The sequence below is a fragment of the Panthera uncia genome, chromosome A2, assembly GCF_023721935.1.
Source record: "Panthera uncia isolate 11264 chromosome A2, Puncia_PCG_1.0, whole genome shotgun sequence".
Taxonomy (NCBI): domain Eukaryota; kingdom Metazoa; phylum Chordata; class Mammalia; order Carnivora; family Felidae; genus Panthera; species Panthera uncia.
Genome location: NC_064816.1, coordinates 74,345,954 through 74,371,570, shown reverse-complemented (window position 1 = coordinate 74,371,570; position 25,617 = coordinate 74,345,954). Strand labels below are relative to the sequence as shown.

Here is a 25,617-nt window from a genome sequence, read left to right as displayed (position 1 = left end):
TATGGATTTGTTTTCACACGCCTTAATTTTACATTTTGGTCTAAGAATTTTTATTCTTTTTTTTTAATGGAAGAAGGTATTTGGTATCTGAACAGTATTTCATATTAGCAAGAACACTACTTGCCCTGTTCATCTCTCAGTTTAAAGGACTTTTAAACTCTGACACATTCTTCAGATTTCCTAAAAATTGAAATGGTTTCTTTAAAAATCATGTTCTCTCCTAAATAGCTTGCTATTTATTGGAAGTGTTGTTTAACCTTAGAGAAAGATCGTTAAATTATTTATAAAATATTTCTAAATTACCTAGAGTTAATACTTTACCTAGAAATAACTGTTAACCATGTCTATGTTTAAACACAATCAGATATAAATAGGTATTTAAGTTAAAATTTTTCTAAATAGATACCTTTGGTGTAGTCTGAACTTTTTTTTTTTTTTTTTTTTTGTATATGTAAAAGGCCTTTGAAGGTATGGGTAACACTGCTTCCTTGCCGGCTGAGCCTTTCCCTTGCTTCATAAGGTGTCTAGAAAGAACTCTTCCTTGACAGCTCGTTCTTTCAAAACTACTCCATCCCCTGGTACAGAAGACCATGCCCTGCAACGCATTAATGAATGCATTGATGGAAGGTAGATGTTGTATGACATTTTTACAACTATTCCCCACCATTCTTCTGAACAAGAACAGGAAGGATGATGCTTTCTAATTCAGAAGATGTAGTCATCATTCTTATAAAACATAGCTGAGCTGGGCCTTGCACAGATTCTGCTTTTTATTTGAATTGCTGAAATAATCGTCTTGATAGAAGAGTTAGAGGAATGTATTTATATTTAGCTTGCTGGCACATGGGCATACCTATTTTCAGATGGACAAGTTCTTTTGTTATGCTGACACACATCACATTGGGCCTGATTCTTCTGTATTTCAGTGAAGGTAGAACTTTAACTCTTTAGACTTACAGATAAAAATTACTTTTGTGTGCCTCTTCCATTCATTATTTACAGTGAATCACATGACCCACAGCTTTTAGACCTTTGAAAACGTTGTAGAGTTCGGGTCATCTCCTCCTGGGAGGAGATTTGGGGGAACTACCCACAACTCTGTCTTCACTGCCAGATGAAAACAGAGATTACAGGTCAGATGATTCGGGTAAAAGCAGCTTTTATGTATGTCCAGGACTGGATACATGATTTGCAGAGCCCAGTACAAAATGAAAATGTGGGGCCTGCCATTCAAAAATTATTAAGAAGTTCAAGATAGCAACAGCAGAGCATGAAACCAAGCACAGGAAGTTCTGACCATGAGTCACTGCACAGGTCACAAGCCTGTGAAGCTGGCGCTGTACAGATCTGAATAATAGCTTTGATGCTCAATTTTGCATTTGGACTCCATCTGTATGAGTTCAGATAAAGTGCCCAGATCAAAATGCTGTTTATGTTCTAATTAAAATACCTCATTTCTGTGGCTGTACATTTGGACGTAAAACACTGGCCCATTGATTGAGGACTGGAACAATGGCCACTAAAAGGAGAGCAAAGCAGATGTTCGACACCTAGCCCCATATGACCCCATTTAACTACCTTTAGTGAAAGTAGGAGGGAGTGGAGACCTCGTAGATAAAATATAGAAATTCCTAGAGAAGACTCTTGACTTTTAAAAAGGTAACTTTATTAACTATATATATGTATAGGAGATGAATCATTTTTTAAAGAAAGACTAGAAGGGCGCCTGGGTGGCTCAGTCGGTTGGGCATCCAACTTCGGCCCAGTTCATGATCTTGCGGTTTGTGAGTTTGAGCCCCGCGTTGGGCTCTGTGCTGACAGCTCAGAGCTTGGAGCCTGCTTCACATTCTGTCTTTCTCTCTCTGCCCCTCCCCCACTTGTGCTCTGTCTCCCTCTGTCCCTCAAAAATAAATAAACATAAAAAAAAATTAAAGAAAAGTTAGATATGGGAATTCTGTGGGATAATTTGGAGGCTGGGAATCCTAGGTAAATGGAAATTATTTTTTTGATATGGGCCAAAAAATAATTTAGAAAGTATATTTCTGGAGCAAGTTCTGGCATTTGGCAAACCAGGCTCTATTTGCCATGGCTATGAAATAAATTGTCAGTTATATTTTACAACATGAAGAAAAAAGTTCTTGGATTTTTAAGGACTCTGCCATCTTATATCTGTTTTACCCAACCTAATAATTCTGGTCAATTAATCTGGTTCTTATCTGTGTGCTTGTCTGCATATTTGCAAGGACTCATATTTAGGACAGATGCCAGGGGAGCCTAAAGCACACACCTTGGCAAAGGTGCTCATTCAGAAAGTCAAGAGATATTTCCTCTTCTGGACAGTCCAGCTCTCCCCACTTGTATTTGCATTTCAATTACAATCGTTGAATGTAAATTCAAATTAAAGAATCGACGCCTTATATTCTCTGTACGCATCTTTTAATGTCTGAAAGTCCAGATATTCCTGAAAGTCAGATTCCTTAACAAATCTTTATGGAGTATGGTGCCTGGCTGGCTCAGTCAGTCTCACTTCTGACACGGGCTCAGGTCATGGTCTCACAGTTCGAGTTCAAGCCCCGCATTGGGCTCTGTGCTGATAGCATGGAGCCTGCTTGGGATTTTCTCTCTGCCCTTCCCCCCCTTGCTGTCTCTCCCTCTCTCTCTCTCTCTCTCAGAATAAATAAATAAACATTAAAAAAAGAAGAAAGAAAAAAAAATCTTTATGGAGTGCCCACCGCCCTACTAGACTGTGTGCTGAGGACTGGGGATTAGAATGTATAACAAATTCGACCCAGCCTCAGTCCTTAAAGGGTTTATAGTTTGCTGGCAATAGCAGACACCTCATAATGGTTGTATCTTGTGGGTCAAATTGTGTCCTCCCAAAAAGATGAAGTCCTCACCCTTGGTCCCTGTAAATGTAATTTTATTTGAATTAGGTTCTATAGATGTAATAGAGTTAAGGTGAGGTCATGATGGTGAGCCCTGATTCAATATGTCTGGCATACTCAAAAGGAAAAAGAATGTGATAGAGGTAGAGATTATAGTGTCTACCAGCCAACGGACACCTGGGGTACCAGATGCCGGAAGAAGCAAGGAAGGGTCCCACCCTAGAAGCTTGTAAGGGAGCATGGCCCTGCCAACACTTTCAGATGTCTAGCCTCTAGAACTGTGAAAGAATAAATTTCTACTGTTTTGAGTCACTCAGTGTGTGATATTTTGTTATGACATCCCTAGGAAATTAATAGAGTGTCGACAATCATCAGTTTTGTGGGGGTTTCTTTTTGGAGGAGCAGACAGAGTTTATGTAAGTAAACCTGTTTGATGCTTTCTACTGTTACCAAAAAGACTTAATTGAATGCAAAATATGTGACAAAGTGCTAATATACTTAATATATAAAAAGCTGTAATAATTCAATAAGTAAAAAATGAATACCTTATCAGAAAATGTTGAATTCACCAAAAAAATACATGTGGCCAATAACCATATGACAAGAACCCCAAATCACTGCTGATGAAGCAAATGCAAATTAAGATAATTTAAGTGTCTTTTCACCATCAGATTAGGAAAGATTGGTAATACTGAGAGTTGGTGATAATTTGGAAGAAAGAATACTCTAGCACACTGTTGAAAACAGAGCAAGTTGATAAAATTTATGCATGGCATTTTGTCACATTTTATCAAAATTAAGAAGATATTGGGGTGGGCTCAGTCTGTTGAGCATCTGACTTTTTTTTTTTTTTTTTTTTTTTTTTTTTTTTTTTTTTGGAGAAAGAGAGAGAGCGCACAAACGGGATAGGGTCAGAGAGAAGTAGAGACAGAATTCCAAGCAGGCTCTGCAACATCAGTGAGAGCCCGCTGCAGGGCTTGAACTCACAAACTGTGAGATCATGACCTGAGCCCAGATCAAGAGTTGGACGCTTAACCGACTGCACCACCCAGGCGCCCCAAGCATCTGACTCTTGATATCAGCTCAGGTCGTGATCTTTCAATCATGATCTAGATGCTCCATGCCGAGTGTGGAGCCTGCTTGGGATTCTCTCTCTCTCTCTCTCTCTCTCTCTCTCTTGCTCATCTCCTCCCTGACTCACACACAGGAGAGTGAGCTGGGTATGGGCAAAGACAGCGGGGAGCCCGATGTGGGGCTTGATCTCAGGAGCTATGAGATCACGACCTAAGCTGAAATCAAGAGTAAGAGGGTTAACTGACTGAGCCACCCAGGAGCCCCAATAAATCAAATTAAAAAAACAACAGACAAAGAGGATATCTATTCTCCTACCCAGCAAGTTCACATCCAAGAATTTATCCTTTAGAAACTATCGGACAAGTGTGCAAAGACTTACAGACAAAACCAGTTACCAATATTCTTTATAATACAACCCAAAATTGGAAATGGCCTAACAGTCCCTTAATAGGAGATTGGTTAATTAAATCACATTCATACAATGGAGTACAATGAAACCCCTGAAAAGATAAGGTAGATGAAAATGTATTAACATCCACGTAGATCTGACATAATTGAGTGAAACAAGGTGGTTACCAGGCCAGTGTTGCGGTACAGTCATATTCAAGTAAAAATGTAGGCTTATAGCAACATTAAAAGGCTGGGAGAATATATTCACACCAAACTGTCAATCGTGATTTTTTTTTACCCTACATTTATTTTTTTTTTCTCTTGGGTTTTGGGAAGCTTGATGCTATATTTTTGAATTTTTTAAAAAGGGAAAAATAGTATTTTAATTTTGGGAAAACAATACAGTCTACACGATAATCATATCCTTTAGCTTACATCAAGCCTCACTAAAAGCTCAGAAAATTTTGTTTCTCTAAGGGAAAAAAATCCCGTGAAGTCAGCAGTTGTCAAGGAGTGACGGCCAAGCTGTTGTCAGAACTTTCTGGCATACAAATGACCGTGTCAAAGTTTCCTGTCTTACTCAACCCTACCTGATTGTGACCTTTGGTACACTAATGCCAGCCTGATCCATCCCCTAAAATGATAATGCTTTTAGAGAAGAGAGGCCTCCAAGGATGCTGTCTGTTTAGTCAGTAAGGGATGCCTTGCCCGGGCCAGCTCTTGTTAGCTCTGCAAATCTTCTACACTGAGCTCTCTAGCTCACACATGAGGTCCCCCTTGGAGGTGCAAAGCACCTCATTTTCACTTCTCGGGGAGTGCCAGAATTTTTTCTATGCATTCACTCATTAGTACAAATTAAATCTCACTGCCTGTGGCTTTGGTATGACGTTTTCCTTCTGGGAGCTGGGCTCTGAGTCTGGGTTTATAATGCACCGGTCATTCAATTTGGAGGATGTGATGGAGACAGGGACGTAAAAAGGAACATAAATTTACCTGCAGCCCCTCTGTATCTCGTAGTGGGTGGCCAGCCCTCTGACAAGTTTTATACGTAGAGAATCAAACTCAGAATTCTTCTGATTACACTTAAGTGTTAAAATGGGTCCCTATTCTCTTCAGAGATGTGCCCACCATGACCCCCACCATTTCCAGCCACATGCAGGGTTGTGGCTGAACAGAACCTCCCATTACCGGATGCATATGGCAGCCAAAGCCATACTGGTCCCTAGCACCCCCACCCCATGCCTTTCTTTGTATCATCGCCAAACACCTGTTCTACAAAATTACCAGGGTCTCCACTGGGAAAATCCTGTGGCCACAAACCACTGCCAAATCCCTGAGTTCTCCCTGGCTCTCTTTCCCCAATCCATGGCTCTAGAAACCACAAGAGACAATTTTACAGTATTTTTAAATTTTTTTATGTTTATTTATTTATTTAGAGAGAGGGGAGGAGAGAGAGGCAGGGAAGGGCGGGGGCGGGGAGGGAGAGGGAGAAGAAGAGGGAGAGGGAGTGGGAGAGAGAATCCAAGCAGGCTCCACACTGTCAGCATGGAGCCTGATGCAGGGCTCAAACTCATGAACTGTGAGATCATGACCTGAGCTGAAATCAAGAGTCAGCCGCTTAACTGACTGAGCCACCCCAGTGCCCCACTAATTTCTCAATTTTGAAGCAACCCCTTGCTTAGGCAGTAATTGTTTCTCATGGCAAAGCACATTCTGTAGGTTTTCAACTGGTAGAGGAGTTTGACTCCTTTAATCTATACAGATTTAAAGGAGTCTGAGACTTGAGATACCCTAGTGGAAAGCCAGGGTGAGTGTGTGTGGCTGTGGATGCAGAGTGGACCATAAGCCAGTAACTGGGGGATAATCCACTTTAAAGTCAGCCAGATGCCACAGTAGCAGTTCAGAGTAGGTGAGGCAGGAAAGAGGGTAGATCAGTGGCTCTGGCATTTGATCATTCCAAATTCAGTACAAACTGTCCACCTGAAAGAGTTGTCTAATCTTGCTAAGCTTCAGCTCTCTCCTCCATAAACTGGGTAGAGAGTGGTACCTCTTTCACAGAACTGCTGTGCAGATTAAATGAAATCGTGAAAGTGAGGGGTGTCTGGGCGGCTCAATCAGTTAAGTGACTGACTTTGGCTCAGGTCATGATCTCACAGTTCATGAGTTAGAGCCCGCATCAGGCTCTGTGCTGACAGCTCAGAGCCTGGAGCCTGCTTCAGATTCTGTGTCTCCCTCTCTCTTTGTCCCTCCCCTGTTCTTGCTCTGTTTGTCTCTCTCTCTCAAAAATAAACAAACATTAAAAAAAATGTTTTTAAATAAATAATGAGGGGCGCCTGGGTGGCGCAGTCGGTTAAGCGTCCGACTTCAGCCAGGTCACGATCTCGCGGTCCGTGAGTTCGAGCCCCGCGTCAGGCTCTGGGCTGATGGCTCGGAGCCTGGAGCCTGTTTCCGATTCTGTGTCTCCCTCTCTCTCTGCCCCTCCCCCGTTCATGCTCTGTCTCTCTCTGTCCCAAAAATAAATAAAAAAACGTTGAAAAAAATAAAAAAATAAATAATAAAAAAAAAAATAAATAATGAAAGTGAAGCATTAACTGGAATGTCTGGAGTCTTTGCTCAATAAACAAAAGCCATCGTTTCCATGCTCCTTTTCAAGGAAGGCTGAAGAATCTCAAGAAATCAAAAGTTCTAAGGCATCATCCTTGGAATGACTTCTAGAAGTAAATGATGGAAATCTTAATGACTTTATAAATATGACATCCTCCCAGTATGACTTCAAAGGAGAAATAATTTCCACTCTATGTCAACATCAGATACCAAGGAAATCTTTTAAATAACATCCTTCTCTGACCAGTTAATCTAATCAGTGTACATTATCCGTGGGTTCTGTCTGGGCCTAAGGAAAGTTAGAGGGCCTGGAACCAATTGACAAGGCCACTAACTCCTATTCACTTTCCCCCTCCCCGTGAACTTTATGGAAAGTTAATTTATATAAAATACAATTCAGCCATTTAAATGTATTGTGTGATAAGTTTGACACACGTACACACCCATATATTCATCTATCACCACAGGCAAGATCCAGCACGGCCCCATCACCAAAAAACTCCCTCAGGCCTGCATGTAGTAAATTTCTTCCCATGTCTTCACTGAAATGCTTTCTGTCACTATAGCTTTGCCTTTTCTAGAACTGCATATAAATGGAATCATGCAATATGTGGTCTTTTGTTCACATAGTATGATATTTTGGAGATTCATCTAGATTGCCTAAATAAAATATAATTTAGGGAGGTTCATTTGCTGGACAGGTTTGCTATGGTTCACTCTAGAGTCAAATGCCAACTTTCACTTTTGTCTGCTGTCTGTGACAATGCATGCCCATGGCTCCCATTCTGTCTTAGATTATTGAGAAAGACCCATTATTACTCTTACCTTGTTGTTTATATAAGATAATAGATGACAAGGAGCCTTCATTTCCTCTGGTTTTGAAATAGTGCAGAGGTAGATTGTAATATTCCCCACTGCTGCCGAAGGGCAAGCAACTAGCAGTGCCAACAGACAGACAAACACAGGAACCCCTGAAGTCATCAGAGAATCTAGAAAAGAGACCTTCTAGAGCAGCGTGTCTCCTAACGTGCACATAAATCACTAGGGATACATATTCTGATTCCATAGTGTAGGACAGGGCCTGGGGTTCTGTCTCTCCAACAAGTTTCCAGGGGAAGCCGATGCTTTTGGTCCCCAAACCACACTTTGCATAACAAGGTTCTATAGGACACAGAGGCAGATTCTGTGGGTTGGTAGGGAATGTCAAAGCAATAAGAAGGCTGAAAATATGTACCAATCTGCACCTGAGAAATACTACCCAAAGACATGAATTTTCATCAATCCATATATGTGTATGTATATATCATCTTTGTTTTTTCTAATGGCATCTCAATTTTCTCATCTGTAAAATGGGAATTAAACTATCTGTGGTAGGTAGACCTCCAGTATGGTCCCCTATGATCTCTGACTCCTGATGTTACACCCTTGTGGGATTCTTTCCCCATGAGTATGAACTGGGTCTAGTGAGTTGCTTCTAACAAATAAAATATAGCAAAGATGATGCAACATCACTTTCAAGATTGGGTTCTAAAAGCCTATGAGTTTCACCATACTGGCATTTCGAGCTTGCTCTTTCCCACCTTTTCAGTTTGATGAAACCACCCACCATGTTGTGAGCCATTCTCTGGAGAGATCTACATGGCAAGGAATCCAGGGAGGCCTCTGGCCCACTGTAAGAAACGAAGTGAATTCTGCCACCAACCACATAAATGAGCTGGGAAAAGTGTCTTTTCAAGTCAAGTCTTATGAGAGATCCAGAGCCAGAGGACTCAGCTAAGCCATGCCTGGATTCCTGATACAGAGGCCATGAGATAATAAATGTTTCGGTTTTAAGCCACAAAGTTTTAGAGTAATTTATTGTGTAGCAATAGATAACTAATAGATTTCAGAGTTGTTTTAAGGATTAAAAAAGACAAAAGAATTAATATATGTGAATGAACTTAGCACAGTGCCTGGCACAGAGTAGCTGCTTGGCAATGCTAGTTGAATCTAAAAACAGCAGAGTCATAAACATCACCAGGATTTGTAAACAGCAGCTGCATCCACTAATCCAAGAACAATCTATGTATATAAAGTCTGTTACTTTCAGCCTTGTTGGGGAACCTGTAGACCAAAAAGTTTGACATATACATATAAATACAAAGACGTAACTAATACCCATGCATGTTTTACATACATATGTAGATATCTCACTTTTTAAATATAAGCTTGTTTTTTCATGGATCTTAGAGCTGTGCTCAAGTACCCTAGCAAGGAGGAAGAAGAGGAAGAGAAGGAGGAGGAGGAGGAGGAAGAGGGGGAGAGGGAGAAGGAGGAGGAGGGGGGAGGAGGAAGGTGGAGGAGGGAGCAGAGGGGGAGGGGAAGGAGGAGGGGAGAGGAGGAGGGAAGAGGAGGAGGAAAGAAAGGGAGCTCCCACTGAACTATGTTTTATAAAGTGGCATTCCCACATTTTTCTTCTCATTCTCTCCCTCCTACCTTCCAGTTTATTCAAAGATACAAGTTCAACAGCAATCATCAAACCAAATGGAAACTCTAAGAAGGGAAGTCAGTCCAGGCTGGGAGCTGCCACTCTCTTACCAGCCATTATGGCCCTTCACTGAAACTGGACTTTCAAATTGGTTCAGTATCACCAAAATCTACATGAAAATCACTGATAAACATGTAAAAGCATTTCAAAGTGAGACCAAGTCCATCATATCTATCAGACCTTTATTCAGCATCCGCTGTGTGCCTGGCATTCCGCCCTCCTGGGATCACCCAGGAAACAAAAATAAGTCAAGCACCATCTGGTGGACGGAGCAGGCACAGTCACACTTGACTGTCAGGAAAACCCGTGAGGGAGCATCATAACCAATGGCCACCTGCTCTGTTATAGGCTTGGGAGCAAAGACGAGGATGCAAAGATGACCTCTTAACTAGAGAGGCAAGGCAGGCTGTGACGTGTTGTAATAGGGGTATATGTAAAGAGTGGAGAAAATAGAAAGGCGCCAAAAATTAATTCTGACTAAGGGACCAGAAAAGGCTTTCTAATGAAGGGAACATTTGAGTGTGGTTTTGAGGAATAAATAGGATCTCACCATGTGGGTAAAAGCATTCCAGATGGGGTAAGGGTAGGAGCAGCAGAGACAAAAAGTGAGGTGTAAAAATGTAAGGTACGTCAACAAATGCTAGCTACAGCACCACACCGGAAGTGTCAGCTGGATGGCAAGAGAGTGGGAAGCAAAGGCTAAAATGGGGGAAGATCATAAAAAGCCTTGAAACCAAAAAGAGGTTGGATTTATGACATACATTCTGCATGTAATAGGAAAGCATGATTACCTTTTAAGGACAAGAGCAATCCGCCCATTCATTAGCCAGCACACTTTAGGTTGCTAGTGACTGAAACCCAATTCAAATTGGCTTCAGTGAAACAGAATGTATTGGTTCACTCAACTGGAAAGAAAAGAGGTACATCTGGCTTCAGGCTCAGCTGGTGCCAAAGAATAAATGATATCATCTCTCAGCACTACCTTCCCCTTCTTGACTCCTTTCTCAAGGGGATTCTCTCCACGCTGTAGCAAAGTTAGTCATCAACAGCTTATGATTTACATCCCAGTGGCTTAGGGCCTTCTGTGAGACAAGAGGGTTTCTCTTCAAGAGTCTGGTGGCTGAAACTTACTGGATAATCTAGATCGCCCATTACCATCATAAATGCCAGGGCCAGGGCAATGTAGTGCCCATGCATCAGCCCAACCCAAACTCTATTCACTGAAGGGGGAGTGAGTCCTCAACAGAAAATCCAAGTGCTGTTTTCAAAAGAAACAGAAATGGGTGCAAATCTGGGGAAAAAAACTGTGCAAAATAAAAAAAGGAATTCTAGAGACAGTCTTTGGGGGCCAATGAAGTAGAGGTGTTCCCCCAGAAGCCAGAAAGGCCCTGCAGTAGGCTAGTCAAGAGATCAAATGGTGTGAACCAGGACAGACATCACAGGCATGACATGAACACAGCAGTTGTTCATAACCTCACAAGGAATATTTAAGGGTCAAGGGAGAAAAGTTTTAAGAAGTGTGGAAATCTTAGGTGTCATCAATGGGGTCCTGTGACACAAAGACAAAACTTAGATTTCATCATGTTTCTACCCATGTGAAATAAGTTCAGGTGACCCTGGCATGTTACATGGCTTATGTGCTGTGAGCACAAACACAGGCTAAGACAGCTTGGGTTGAAGTTAGACAAACGGCATACATACAAATCTACTGGGAAAAAAAAACTCATTCTCATTACCTAGGGACTCATATTTTTCTTCAATTTGCCTTAAAAATAAAATAAATATCTAATTTCATTACAAGGGCCATAAAAATCCTTAGCCATATATGTCATATTAGTACTTTCTTATGTATATTCCAAATACAATGCATAAGAGAAGAGCTCAGGGAAGGAGTTCAGAACATGCCACCCCAAAGATACCACTTTGGCATATTGTTTATTTGGAACTGAAAGCACTTAACAGCAGATGCATGAATGCTCTGGCCTCCCCTTTTCTACACAAGCTTCCATGAGAGAGGTGCCCTCTTTATATCAGGAAGAGAAGCACATCCTTATCACCAGAGACTTGGAATCATCACCGAAATGGACCTCTACAAATATACTAAAATAACTCATCTTCCACTAGCTTCCCTCACCGATATATCTCTTAGGAACTGCCCTACAATTTACTGCCCCCAACCCAAACCCCTTTGCCTTGCCATTTGTTCTCAAATGTATCATCATTTCCCTTAAAAAAAATTTTTTTAATGTTTTATTTATTTTAAGAGAGAGAGAGTAGAACATGAGGAAGGGAGGGGCAGAGATAGAGGGGGAGAGAGAGAATTGCAAGCAGGCTCTGCGCCATCAGAGAAGAGCCCAATGTGGGGCTCGAACTCACAAACCATGAGATCACGACCTGAGCCGAAATCAAGAGTCAGATGCTTAACTGACTGAGCCACCCCGGTGCCCCTCATCTCCTTATCTAAAAGGTATAAAAGCTTTCTGTTCTGGTCACTTCTTTGGGTCCTCATTCTCTTGTGAAGCCCTCCATGTACATGAAAAAATTTAATAAAATGTGTATGCATTTCACCTGTTAATCTGCTTATATCATTTTAATTCCAGGCCCAGCTGGAGACACTCAGAGGACAGAGAATTTTTTTCCTCCTTTACACAGGAATCTAAATACTCTTTTCATTAAGAAAGTGCTAGTGGCAGAATGGGGATGGGGAAAGAACACTGTGCTGGAGGTGGGGAGTCCAGGCTCCACTCCAGGGCAAATCAATCAGCCTCCCTGGGCAACAAGATTCTCATCTAGACAAAGAGATAGAGCTGGACTCTGCATAGGGTTCCTTCCATATCTACTATTTGGTGTTTTTGTACCAAAAAGTCCCTCTCTGCCCCGAGCTCTCCCTCCCAGGGACAATCCTGAATCTCCTCAATTCTAGTCCCTGTCTGGTCAGCCTGCTCGGTGTCAGTTCTATAAAAAGCCTCCCTGACACTCCCACCAGAACCCATCACATGAGTGTGAAGCAGCATTTCTGTGCAGATCACCCAACCACACCCAGTGTGAAGAGTGTGACTAAAGCCACACACCCACCTCTTAAATGGCCAGTGTGGGAGGTCAGTATCCTTGTGATACTGCCAAAAGGACATCTACCACAGCACCCAGGCAGTCAGAAATGACAAGACCAAAAACCCGCACCCCCAGACCATGGAAAGAAATGTGGTAAATGCTGATTCTAGCAAAGCTGGGTGTTCTATGACAGGCCTTTTAATTGGAAGTAACAGAAAACCACTCTAACTTAGGAACGAGGTGGGGTTTATTTTAAGGATATAAATCTGTCTCAAAAAACCTTGGATCAAGAAGTACATCCAAGCTTCCCAAAGAAACAGGAACTGAAAAACATCAAAAGTCTTTCCAATCTCTCTCCTTCCCTCCCTCCCTCTGCCTTACCTTTCTCCTCTGTGTGCTTGACTGTCTCTCTCTCCCTGCGTACCCCCCTCTCCTCGCCGGGGTGGAGCAGGTCGCTAAATGGCCACGTCTCATCCCCCCTCTCGTAGGAACATCTAATTTAAACCTCCAGCATCTTCATGTTCCAATTAAACCACACTGAAGGTTATGATTGGCTCAGCTTGTCCACCTCTAGGCCAATCAGTTGTGATCAGGGAGGCGGGGCCACTTGGTGAAAACATGGCTGCCAGGACCCACCCCCCCACCACGCTGGAAACAGGGGCAGGGTAACACACAAATGTCTGAAGGTCTTTGGCCATGAAAGGCAATATGTAGGTGTAGAAACACTTCGGCCAAGTTTTCTGTGATTTTTCTTACTTGAATATTTCTTTACATATTAAACAATATACAGAAAGACATTCTATGGTATTAACATTTTCTACATAGTCTAATGTACATAAGATCTAACTGGTAAGACACAGCTGCTGAATCTGAACATTACTATCATTTATTAGTAACCATCATAATAACAGGGAAGAAAAGCAATTCAAGCAACTGGAGTTAATCTTCCCTATCTTTCACCCCACAGATGAACCCAGGTCACTTAATTCTCCCCAGCTGAGTATGCAGCTGACATTTAGTGAAAGAAGCATAAAAATGATTTCTGGCTATGTAGGTGTGTTTCATGAAAACACTCTTCTTCAGCAGCTCCTGACTTCAAATGAGAACTCCAAGCATTCGCAGGCACGTTTAGTGCTTAATACATTTAAGAAAACAGAATAGAAGTTATATGGTTTCCCTGGAAACCTTTTTCTAAAGAACCTTGCACATGCACCTTCTCAAGAAGCAGGTGCTGCTGCCTGGGGATTCTTTCCTGCCGGCTGCCCCCTGCTATTCATTAAAAGGTCAAGGTGAGGGCTCTTCAGCTCTATGAGCAATGGTTGGGCTTATTTTGCTTACAGTTATTTAGTATCAAGTCTCTCTTTACTACCTGGTTCTATTAGAAAAATATGCCCAGGTGGCTTTTGGCATATTTTAAAAGCATTTGCAAGCATTAGCTTATCAAAGGGAAATGGAGAAAGTCCCATAGTGTGTATCAGAATGGGTGATGTATCAGTCCCAGGGCCTTTATCAGTAGCTGTGACCTTTTAGAGTTTTGGGGTAAGGTTACCAAAAAAAGAACAATCAGGCTTGAAGAATTTTAGGAAATTACTAATACCTCGATTCCCAAAGAGCCATGGGAGCTAGGTTGAGCATGATTCCTGCCTAGCTTAAAGGGATATATTATAAGCCACCAGCTTATATAAGTAACCCTTTCTTCCACTGCAACATTTCACCATCCTCCTGTTTCCTCCCCCTCCCATCTCCATAACAACCAGGGCTGTTATCAGAAAGAAATCAGCCTGCCTCTTTGACTTTTGTCTCTAATTTAGGGATGCTTATCTTGGGAGGTCTACTTTATTTCTTCCTTGGGAACTCTTAACATTTTAAGGCATCAGTTCAATATCTGGGTTTCAAGATCCTCCCCCATGTCCAACATCAATAGAGCAGATGAAAATCAAACAAATCACACCAGGAAAGGGATATCATTCTAAGATATGGAAGAGACTGCATGATTCTATTTAATAGATCAGGACAGGCAGTGCAATTATAACATTGACCAGTCTTGTATAGGCAAGAGGAAAAAATATTAGCTAGAACAGCACCTACTCTGGACTCCCTGGCAAGGCCTCCAAAACAGCGCCCCCATTTCCACTTGAAGTCATCCTCAGCACTTAAGATGCCGTGAGGTCACGGCCAGAAGTACCCAATCTACTTTCAAGATAATGTACTTTCTCTTTCAATATGACTATCATTTATGTGCCAGACACCTTGTGAAATCTTTGGAATTCAGAATTAATAACACACTATTCCTTCAGAGAAAGGGTAATTAAGTCTCCCACCTGTATTTTCTTCTGGCTCACATTTAGGGCAATATCATGTTCCCTAATTAATCTGAATAAAATATTAGATGTGAGAAACTTTCTTGAATTGCCTGGCCTTCTAAATGTTTTATACCACAAGAGCTCAAGTTCTTCAAATGTTGATCACTGATGAATGATTCTTATCCTTCCTGGCCTTTGCTCTTCTTAGAAGGAAAAAGGAGCTAGAAATCCAAACTGACATAGGCTTTGTGTGAACAAGAACTACCATCAGCTCACCTGCAAAACTCAATAAAGGCTTATCATTTTGTTAGTGGGCCTGCCATTTAAATTCAACCCTCTATTTCTGCAAATAACAAGTGAAATACACTGTTGATTGGTAACTAACACAGCATTTCCTTTTCCTCAAGTTTCCTGGAACTCTCTAAAAATGTTATATTTATCTTATATTTATCAAATATGTAGGGCATATTCTGAATGCTTATAATACTTTGTCTTCACCAAGTACATCAATTGACTTGAGAATATTTTGAAGTTATGCAAATCTCGATATAGAAACTGCAGAATAGAATTAAAGATTTCAGGATGCCTAACTAATTGGACTAAATAATCACATGAATTATATTGGGACAACTAGAATTACTGGAATCTAAATGTACTCAGGTTAAAAGAAAATCCTCCCACGAACTTTCCTGAGACAGCCATAAAATATGCCATGGACACTTGCAGATCTAACATCCAAGAGCCCAACTATTGAAGGGCAACTCTGAAGGTCCATGGTAGGTACTAACTGATCATTTTTTGTAGAAAGGCCAACTTTGAACCCAGCTTTGAGGCTCATGTGAGGACTTGAGGCACTTAGCTAATGAGTCTTCGGACCCATCTTATTCAAATCTCTACAGTTCTTCTGGGTGTACATCAAAAGCATACACAAGTGCAATGTCAGTGCCACTTGTTTATTGCTTTGCATGTTTAGTGGTTATCTGTGCTATGCTTTTGTAGTTAGAAATATGTTTATTCCCGTGTGCACCAAAAATTAGTGTGTGTTAGTCATTAGAAATTCTTTAGTGATGGGGCACCTGGGTGGCTCAGTTGATTAAGCGTCCAACTTCAGCTCAGGTCATGATCTCACGGTTCATGGGTTTGAGCCCTCCATCAGGCTCTGTGCTGGCAGCTCAGAGCCTGGAGCCTGCTTCAGATTCTGGGTCTCCCTCTCTCTCTGCCCCTCCCTTGCTCTCTCTCTCTCTCTCTTTCTCCCTCCCTCTCTCTCTCTAAAATAAATAATTAAAAAAATTCTTTCATGAGGAAATACAGGGAAAATCCCTTTTCTCATGGACTTACACTGCATAGTGAGGGCAGACAATAAACAAATGAGATAATTACAGACTGTAATAAGTGTAATTAAGAAAATAAACTAGGTGATGTGTTAACAGTATTTGCAGGAGGACAACCACACATAGATGGGTCAGGAAAGACCTCCTAAGAAACTGACATCTGAGTCAAAACTAGAAGGAAGAGAATTAGGGTGCTGGTACTTAGTTAATTATTAGCTGTTGCCAGAGAAAATTAAGTACATATAGAAATAGACAATGCTATTGGTATAGACAATACCTGTTCCAGGAGGTATACTTAAGCACCAAAAGCCATCTATGGGATAGATAGGATATGCTTAAATGCCTTTGCATTATGCAACTGCTTTTTTTTTTTTATTTTTTTTTTTAACATTTATTTATTTTTGAGACAGAAAGAGACAGAGCATGAACGGGGGAGGGGCAGAGAGAGAGGGAGACACAGAACCCAAAGCAGGCTCCAGGCTCCAAGCTGTCAGCCCAGAGCCCGACGCGGGGCTCGAACTCACGGACCGCGAGATCGTGACCTGAGCTGAAGTCGGACGCTTAACCGACTGAGCCACCCAGGCGCCCCAATGCAACTGCTTTTTGATGAGATATTTCAGTCCTCAGGATGAAACAGAGACACTTCTTGGGCTATAATGTGTTATTTCATTAGGACAATCTATTTAGAACAAACAGTATTTTTTATAGCTGTTTTCTGTTGCCAGTATAAGTGTTACTTTAGATCAAAAGTGAATCAGGGGTGCCTGGGTGGCTCAGGTGGTTGGGCGGCCAACTTCGGCTCAGGTCATGATCTCGCGGTCCGTGAGTTTGAGCCCCGCGTCGGGGTCTGTGCTGACAGCTCAGAGCCTGGAGCCTGTTTCAGATTCTGTGTCTCCCTCTCTCTGACCCTCCCCCATTCATGCTTTGTCTCTCTCTGTCTCAAAAATAAATAAACGTTAAAAAAAAATTAAAAAAAAAAGTGAATCAAATGTACAAAATCCAGTTGTATTTCTATACACTTGCAAGGAACAGTCTGAAAATGAAATAAAGAAAAAAATCCATTTACAATAACACACAAAAGAATAAAATACTTAGGAATAAATTTAACTAAGAAGGGCAAACTTATACTCTGAAAACTACAAAACATTGTTGAAAGAAATTAAAGGAGATCTAGATAAACATAGACGCATCCATATACATGGATCAGAAGACAGTATTGTTAAGATGGTGATACTCCCCAAACTGATCACAGAATCAACACAATCTTCATCAAAATCCCAGCTGGCTTTGTTGTAGAAATTGACAGGCTGATCCTAATATGGACATGCAAAGGACCCAGAATAACTGAAACAATTTCAAAAAGGAAGAACATGGTTGGAGGATTTCCTGATTTCTAAACTTACCACAAATGTACAGTTAATGAAGACCATGTGTTACTGGCATAAGGACAGACATATAGATCAACGGACTAGCATTGAGAATCCAGTCTGTGAATGGACAAAGGATCTGAATAGACATTTCTCCAGGGAAAATTTTAAACAGTCAATAAGCACACAAAAAGATGCTTAATAACATTAGCCATCAGGAAATGTAAATCAAACCCACAATGAAAGACCACTTCCCACCCAGTAGGATGGCAATAATCAAAAAGAGAATAATGAGGCTGGTGAGGATGTGGAGAAATTGTAACCCTCATACACTGCTGGTGGGAATGGAAAATGGCTCAGCTGCTTTGGAAAAGTCTGGCGGTTCCTCCAAAGACTGAACATCAAGTTACCATTTGACCCAGCAATTCCACTCAGGTATATACCAAGAGAAATGAAAACCTATATCCATATAAAAACTAGTGCCAATGTTCATAGTAGCATTATTCATAATAAGCAAAAATTAGCAACAACCCACGACTCACCAATTGATGAATGAATGAATTAAAATGTACAATGGAATATTATTCAGCAACAAAAAACAACGAAGTACTGATATATGCTACAACATGGATGAACATTGCAAACACTATGCTAAGTTTATGTCAAAGAAGCCAGTTACAAAAGACCATTTATATTAAATATCCAGATTTGGTAAATCTAAAGAGACAGAAAGAAGATTAATGGTTAGAAACCCTGGGGGTTGGGCTGGAGGCTAGTAGTGGGGGGGGGGGGCGGGGGGGGGGGAAGGGGGGGGGGGGGGGGGGGGGGGGGGGGGGGGGGGGGGGGGGGGAGGGGGGGGGGAGGTTAACTGTTAATGGTCATGGGGTTTCTTTCTGAGGTGATGAAAATGTCCTAAGATTGCTTGTGATAATGGTTACACAACTCTGTGAATATACTAAATTGTACACTTTAATGGGTAAATTGTATGGTATGTGAATTATATCTCAATAAAATGTTTATATTAAAAAAAAGTCAGAAAAAAAAAAGAAAAGTAAACCAGAGACAATACCAGGAAACCTTGGTGCTCCTATCAGAAGATCAGAAGAGTCAACAAGAATTTATTAAGGCAACTTACCTACCTTGCTTTTAGGTACAACCTCTGTGTAATAACACTTGATGAAAATCTGTTGTTTTTAAGCCCTCACGTAAAGGAGCATCCATCAGGCACTTCAATAAACCTTTCCAGTTGCAACATCAACTCTAGGAATCAACAGTCTTTTCTAAGACCAACCCCATGTTAGATTGTAGGCCAAGATTAATATCCCTTGAGGAAAAAAGGTTAATATAATAATTACTGTGTTTCCTATTTTTCTGGGTGTTTCTTTCTATTCTAGAACCAAAACCCTGGTGCTAATATACTATGCCTCTGCTTTACTGGTCCCATATCAGGCTTGGTTCCTTACTGCAAAGGCTGAGTGGAAGTCTCACATCTTAGTTTAGGACAAGAGTGGTGCTGTATAAATGAGTTACTTTCTCCCTGCTTTCATTTCTCCCTGTTGTTATTTCTAAAATGAGATAATCTGATCCTATCAATTTCATAGGATAGTGTGTGATAAATGAGCTTAAATATAAAAGGAAAAGTATAACCCAATAACAATAGCATCATTTAAAAAACAGTGGTAAGATATTGATTACTCTTTTACAGTTTTGCCAAACCAAAGGTCCTTTTGTTTTTTCTGAGGGTGCTTTTAAACACCTTAATTTAAAGTTCTTAAATACTCTTTGCCTGATGCCTTATGTACTTCAGTATCAGCAGATTTTTAAACACACCACAACCTTATGAAAATCTGAAACACAGTGGCTGAAGACTGTGAGAAAAAGAGCTACAAAGACAATTACAAAGAGCTCTCCAAGAAGGCGGAAAGGAGGAAGCAAAGTGGGACAGGTAAGAAGTAATGAGGCTTTTAATTTGGAGCTCTGCCAGTTTTTCTCTCTTCTACCCAACATATTTAGACCAGGCTGGGACAAAGGTGGGGGTTGTGCCTCGGTGGCACAGTCGGTTGATCATCCAACTCTTGATTTCAGCTCAGGTCATAATCTCATGGTAGTGAGATCGAGTCTAGTGTCAGGTTCTGTGTTGAGTGTGGAGTCTGCTTAGAATTCTCTCTCTCCCTCTGCCCTGCTCATGTGCTCATGCTCTTCCTCTCAAAACAACACCACCACCACCACCAACAACAACAACAAAACCCCAACATATTACTATTAGATTGTCTTCAAAGCTGCCCTAGAGAGTTCTGGCTGGGCTATCTTTCATCTTGAAAGTTCAATAATGAGGGGTGCCTGGGTGGCTCAGTTGGTTGAGCATCCGACTTCAGCTCAGGTCATGACCTCACAGTTTGCGAGTTCCAGTTCCATGTAGGGCTCTGTGCTGACAGCTGGGACCCTGGAGCCTGCTTCAGATTCTGTGTCTCCCTCTCTCTCTCTGCCCCTCCCCTGCTTGTGCTCTTTCTCTGTCTTTCAAAAATAAATAAATGTTAAAAAAAATTTTTTTAAGAAAGTTCAATAATGAAATAATTATGTATTACTTTAATATATATTATTTTAATGCAACAAGAGATTGTCACACTAAGATAGCCTTTTTCCCAGATTATGTTGTGCTTACTATGTGCTTATTTCAGAGTTTTTTGTTGATAAGATCCTAATTTTTCCAAAATAGGGAAATTTTTATCTATTGAAAATTTTGTCAAATGAAAGTTTGTTTTGGCACAATGATTATTAAATACTATATGAAGCACCATGGGGGTTAAGAATATAACTTAGACACAACTCTCAAGGACCTTAGAGTCTAATGAGGTGAAAAAGGGCACAAATAACTTTGACACAAGACAGAGCAGGACAAGTGTCATCCATCTGCATTGGTATTTAGCTGGTGATTTCCAAAGCTTTCCTTCTGTCTTTAATTCTCAAGGACTCCTAAGAATATGAATAAAATGCAAATAATAAACAATCATCTAAATATGAGGTCTTCTAGGGGCACCTGGCTGACTCAGTTGGTGAAGTGTGGACTCTTGATCTCAGGGTCATGAGTTCCAGCCCCATCATGTAGAGATGACTTAAAAATAAAATCTTTATAAAAATAAATAAATACATCAATACATAAACAAACAAATATGAGGTCTTCTGCTCATAGTTCTATATCATTTCATCCAGTGTGATTTCCTGTTAAAAACAACACTCAAGTCTTCTAATGCTCTAGCATTTAGATCTCTTTTCAGTGGGAGATTTACATCCTATAACAGAAAGAACAATGATAAGCTGGAAAAGCAAAGGAAGCTTTCAAAAGTAAGCCAGAGAATCTGATGGAAAACTATTTAATTCTTTATGATTTTAAAAGACCCAGGTGTTTCTAGATTCCCCCAACAGTTGAATTTCCCTGCAGACAGCTTTCATAAAAATACAAGTAACACTAACACCTTAAAATTCACTGACGTTATGCATAAATATTTGAGACATTCAGAGACAAATGCAAAACTCCAACTCCCTTTCTACACCACAGAATTAATGGAGTGTTCTCTTAAAACAAACAATGAGAGTTACAGAAAAACATTTCCTTTTAGGAGATGGTTAAGTGGGGGAGGGGAGAAAAGATCATTTTAAGAACTCAGTCCTCTGGGTGTGAATGCCATCTATTTTCAGCATATGTCATATCCATTATATTTTTCTCTTCTTCCTCTAATGCTTCAACTACTTAACCCTAGTATCATACCCACTATTAAACCGGAAAGTTTAGTCTTTGATTAGGCCAACCAGATAAGCTTGCTGGTGAGCCAAGCAAATCTAGTGAACCTCTTAAATATTTTTTAGGTGCCCTGGTATGGCAAAAATCGCTGATCCCATATGAATCCATGTGTCTTTTACGGCAGGTTGATTCTGCCCCCGAGAAGTTTTGTTTAAGTTCATTTGCTCATATTCAGAATACCAAAGAAGACATGGGTTTATGGTCCAGGATCAAACATCAAAGGAAACAGAGAAAGCACTGTACACATGATATCATTTGGAGGATGTACCAAACCTAGCAGCCATGGTGCCTGCCTCACCACAGTCCAGCCTAGGGAGCTCTGCTTTGTTCTAAGAGACTGTGACCTCACCGGACTATAGCTGAATATGAGCCAGTCCATAGCTTGGCTGGTGACCCTTGACGGAGCCTGGTATGGAAAGTTGATGAGTCCTTCTCTTGAAAATGTAAACTAAGAAATGTTGAGAACATAAGAGAATAAGCACCTTACTTTCTCAGTTTCTCATATCCATAATGGGAATGGTAATAAAAGCATTTATAATATAGCAGAAATTAATCAGTAATAAAGCATTTAGGATAAGATCCAGCACTTAATAAGCATGCCATAAACACATCATCATCATCATCATCATCAACAGTTGTCTTCTACTCAAAAACCTTCCATGAGAATGTGTGCAACAATATATGTGTAATAAGCTGAAAAATAAAAGTAATGAGGGATGACTAGCATTACCAGATATGAAAATTAAAAATAAAGCCACTTTAAGGGCACCTGCATGGCCCAGTCAGTTAAGTGTCCGACTTCAGCTCAGGTCATGATCATGCGGATCATGGGTTCCAGCCCCCCATCAGGCTCTCTCACAGAGCCCACTTCGGAGCCTCTGTTCCTCTCCCTCTCTGCCCCTCCCCTGCTGATGCTCTCTCTCTCAAAAATAAACATTAAAAAAATATATTTAAAAAATAAAGCCACAATAATAAGGGATTCATGCAGAAAGAGGCAGATATAAATTGTTCCTGAAACTGACCCAAATACATATGGGGATTTAGTGTATGATAAATGTGGCATTTCAAGTTAGCAAAGAAAATATATATTACTCAATTATTAATAAGTGTTTTTGGCACAAGAAGGCAGCTATTTGGAAAAATAAAATAAAATCTCTAACTCACATCTTATATCAAAATAAATTCAAGGTAGGTCAAAGATTTAAATCTAAAAATTGAAAGTAACAGTAGAAAAAATATGGGTATTTTTATAACATTAAGGGATGTCTTTCTAGGATAAAAAAAAAGATTCTGCAGGATTGCTAACTGTAATTAAAAGCAAACGTTTAGGGGGGAAGTTGAAAGCAAATGTTTAGGGCAAAAATATTATGAGGGTCAAAAGCCAAATAGCAAATAGAAATATCTACAACACAAATGAAAGTGTAAGGACTAATTTCCAGAAAATACAAAGAGTTCTTCAAAATCAGTAAGAAAAGAGCTACACTTCCAACAGAAAACTAGACAAAGAATCTACAAATGGTTAATAAATATAGGGAAATATTCAATTTATTTATAATTAAATAAATGTACATTTCAAACAATTAAATATCAATTTACAACTATCAGATTAGCTACTTCATTTATAAAAATCAGTGCTGTTGAGGATATGGGAAAAACAATTCAATTTACTGCTAGTTGGAGCGTAGATTGTGCAGTGGTTTTAAAGGCAATTTGATTATATATTTTCAATTAGAAATGTACATTCCTTTTTACTCAGAAATTCTATTTCTAGATACTTGGACAAAAATCCAAGAGTATGTATAAATATGTTATTGCAGTAATGTTCATAAGAACAAAATACTGGAAAAATCTAAACAGCTATTAATAAGGTACTGGTTAAATAAATCCTGTACACTAGAATACTATACAGCCATTAATAAAACCACGGGTAGATGTGTATATTACATGTACTATCATGAAAAATGTCCAAGATGTATTTTTAGTGGTAAAAAAAATGACAGAAAAGACTGTTTAATATGAATCCATTTATGTGTTTTAATATCAATATAAATATACATCATATGCCCCATTTATGTGTTCACATGTACATAATATACATACATATTAAAATACATAATGGGGCATACTGTACACATATAAATAATAAATTAGTTATATTATGCATATATCTATAAGTAGTAGTGTGTGTGTAAAAGTGGTGGTGGTGGTGATGTTTGTATACACTTGAAGAGTGTGTGCCATACCCCAAACTGGTAATGTCTGGAGTATGGAATGGGAAGGGAGGCAATCAGGAAGGAATAGAGACTCTTTTCTCTTTTCTAATGTTTATTTATTTATTTTGAGAAAGTGAGAGAGAGTGGGGGCGTGGGCAGAGAGAGGGAGAGAGAATCCCAAGCAGGCTCCATGCTGTCAGCACAGAGCTGGACTTGGGCTCGATCCCATCAACTGTGAGGTCATGACCTGAGCCAAAATCAAGCCAACAGAACCACCCAGCTCTGTTGCCCAGCCAACAGAGCCACCCAGATGCCCCAGGAAAGAAATAGAGAATCTTTTCTTTTTATTCCTATATTACATGTTTCTGTGCTGTTAAAGTATTTTTATAATGTGTGCATTACTTTTATAATTTTTAAAACTCATAGAAATTAACTTCTTTTTTAAAAAGCCATGCTATGGCTCTCTGTAGCCAAAAACAAAGCACAAGTCCTTAGCACACCAAAGGCTGCCATGGTTTATTTCTAACATACCTTTCTTTTCAGCCTCATCTCCTATAATCAGAATTGCCTTGCTTCCCTCTTTTGCCCTCCCCCCCCACGCCCCCTTTGTTGGTAATTTGTCTGTCTGCTCTTAGATCCACTCTCTGCCCTTCTCCCTTCCCTCTACATCACAAGAAACTACATTTCCCAAGCAACTTGAGTGGAGTTGATCAGAGGGAGCCCTGGCAGGATGTGGAAGGCAGGAGTTGGGAAGAAGTCAGAGTATTTCTCCTTTCTCTGCTTCAGATCACCATATCTAACACTGACTGTGTCCCCAGGTGCCATTGGACATATTCTTCTTTCATGGACATATTGTGATTCCAGTTCCCACAAGATGGTCCCAGGTCCCAGGCTCTGGTAACAGCACTCTTTGTCCCACCAGCCCTAGGAGAGGGAGCAGTTCCTGCTGGTGCTAAACTCTGAGCTGCCTCATCACCTCTGCTAGAACGTCCTAACTCTACTATCATCTATGAAACCAGTTCTCTGCATTAAATTTCCTTTCGAAATACCTAAAGGGCTTTGCGTTTTTCTGGATATACAGAGAATGGTGCCCTATGCCCTCTTCCCACAGTAATAAAAAACCACACCATCTGCCCTACCTTTCTTGCACTAAACATACTAAGTACTGCTATGCCTCTGGGCTTTCATTCACATAGCTCCCTCAGTCTGGAATGTCATCCTTTCCCCTTTCAGCCAGACCTCGCTCATCCCCTAAGGCTCAGCCCAAAGTCTGTCTTCTCCAGGAGCTTTCCTCTAATTCTCACACATATTCACCCCCAGTCTGTATTCCAATCTCATCTAGACAGCAAATGGGTAGCCCAATGCCCTTTGTGTCAAGTATTGAATAAAACACCCTAGGGAAACGCTCATCTTAAGTCCATCAACCAACACCTTATTGGTCATTGGGTTATCTTTGTTTCCTACTTTGAAAGGCTGAGAGGTAGTCACGTAATCATAGAGCCTTTTCTGACCACCCTGTATCAATACTTTCCCTTCTTTTCCCAATTCCCATCCTACCTCTACCTCTTTCCAACCACTTAGTGAACTTTCACTTTACATTCTTACTAGAATGTAAAAGTCATGTGAGTAGGAATTTTGTCTGTTTTGTTACCTGCCACATTCTGATCACCTGGAATAGTACCTATATATTGAATGAACAAATAGATGAATGACCATGACCTTTGCTTTGGGTGATGGAAGGCAGGGGAAGGGATGAAAATCATTGGGAGGAAGACACCAATTTTGTCTCTAGACTCATATGACTTTTTCTCTCTAGCTTAGAAAGCTCTGGCCTCACTGGCATTTCTCAGATTCTTGGACCCACTACAATTCACTAAACTGAAGCTCCTTTTCATCTTTAGATGTTAGTTTGAATGTTTCCCATTTTCTCTCCCCCTTGTATGTTTCCTTCCTAATGTTTGATTCTTGATTTCAGCTCAGGTCATGATCTCATGGTCATGGGATCTAGCCCTGCATTGGGCTCTGCTCTAGGTGTGGAGCCTGCTTAAGATTCTTTCTCCCTTCTTTTCTCCC

General features: G+C 40.5%; 1 long non-coding RNA gene across 1 annotated transcript; it reads left to right on the top strand.

Moving 5' to 3' along the window:
- Nucleotides 1-13,733: 13,733 nt before the first annotated feature.
- Nucleotides 13,734-24,564, top strand: LOC125929833 (uncharacterized). The gene is made up of 3 exons (XR_007459976.1): nucleotides 13,734-13,820; nucleotides 19,340-19,477; nucleotides 24,363-24,564. It is a non-coding gene; the product is annotated as an uncharacterized LOC125929833 (long non-coding RNA).
- The last annotated feature ends 1,053 nt before the right edge of the window (nucleotides 24,565-25,617 follow it).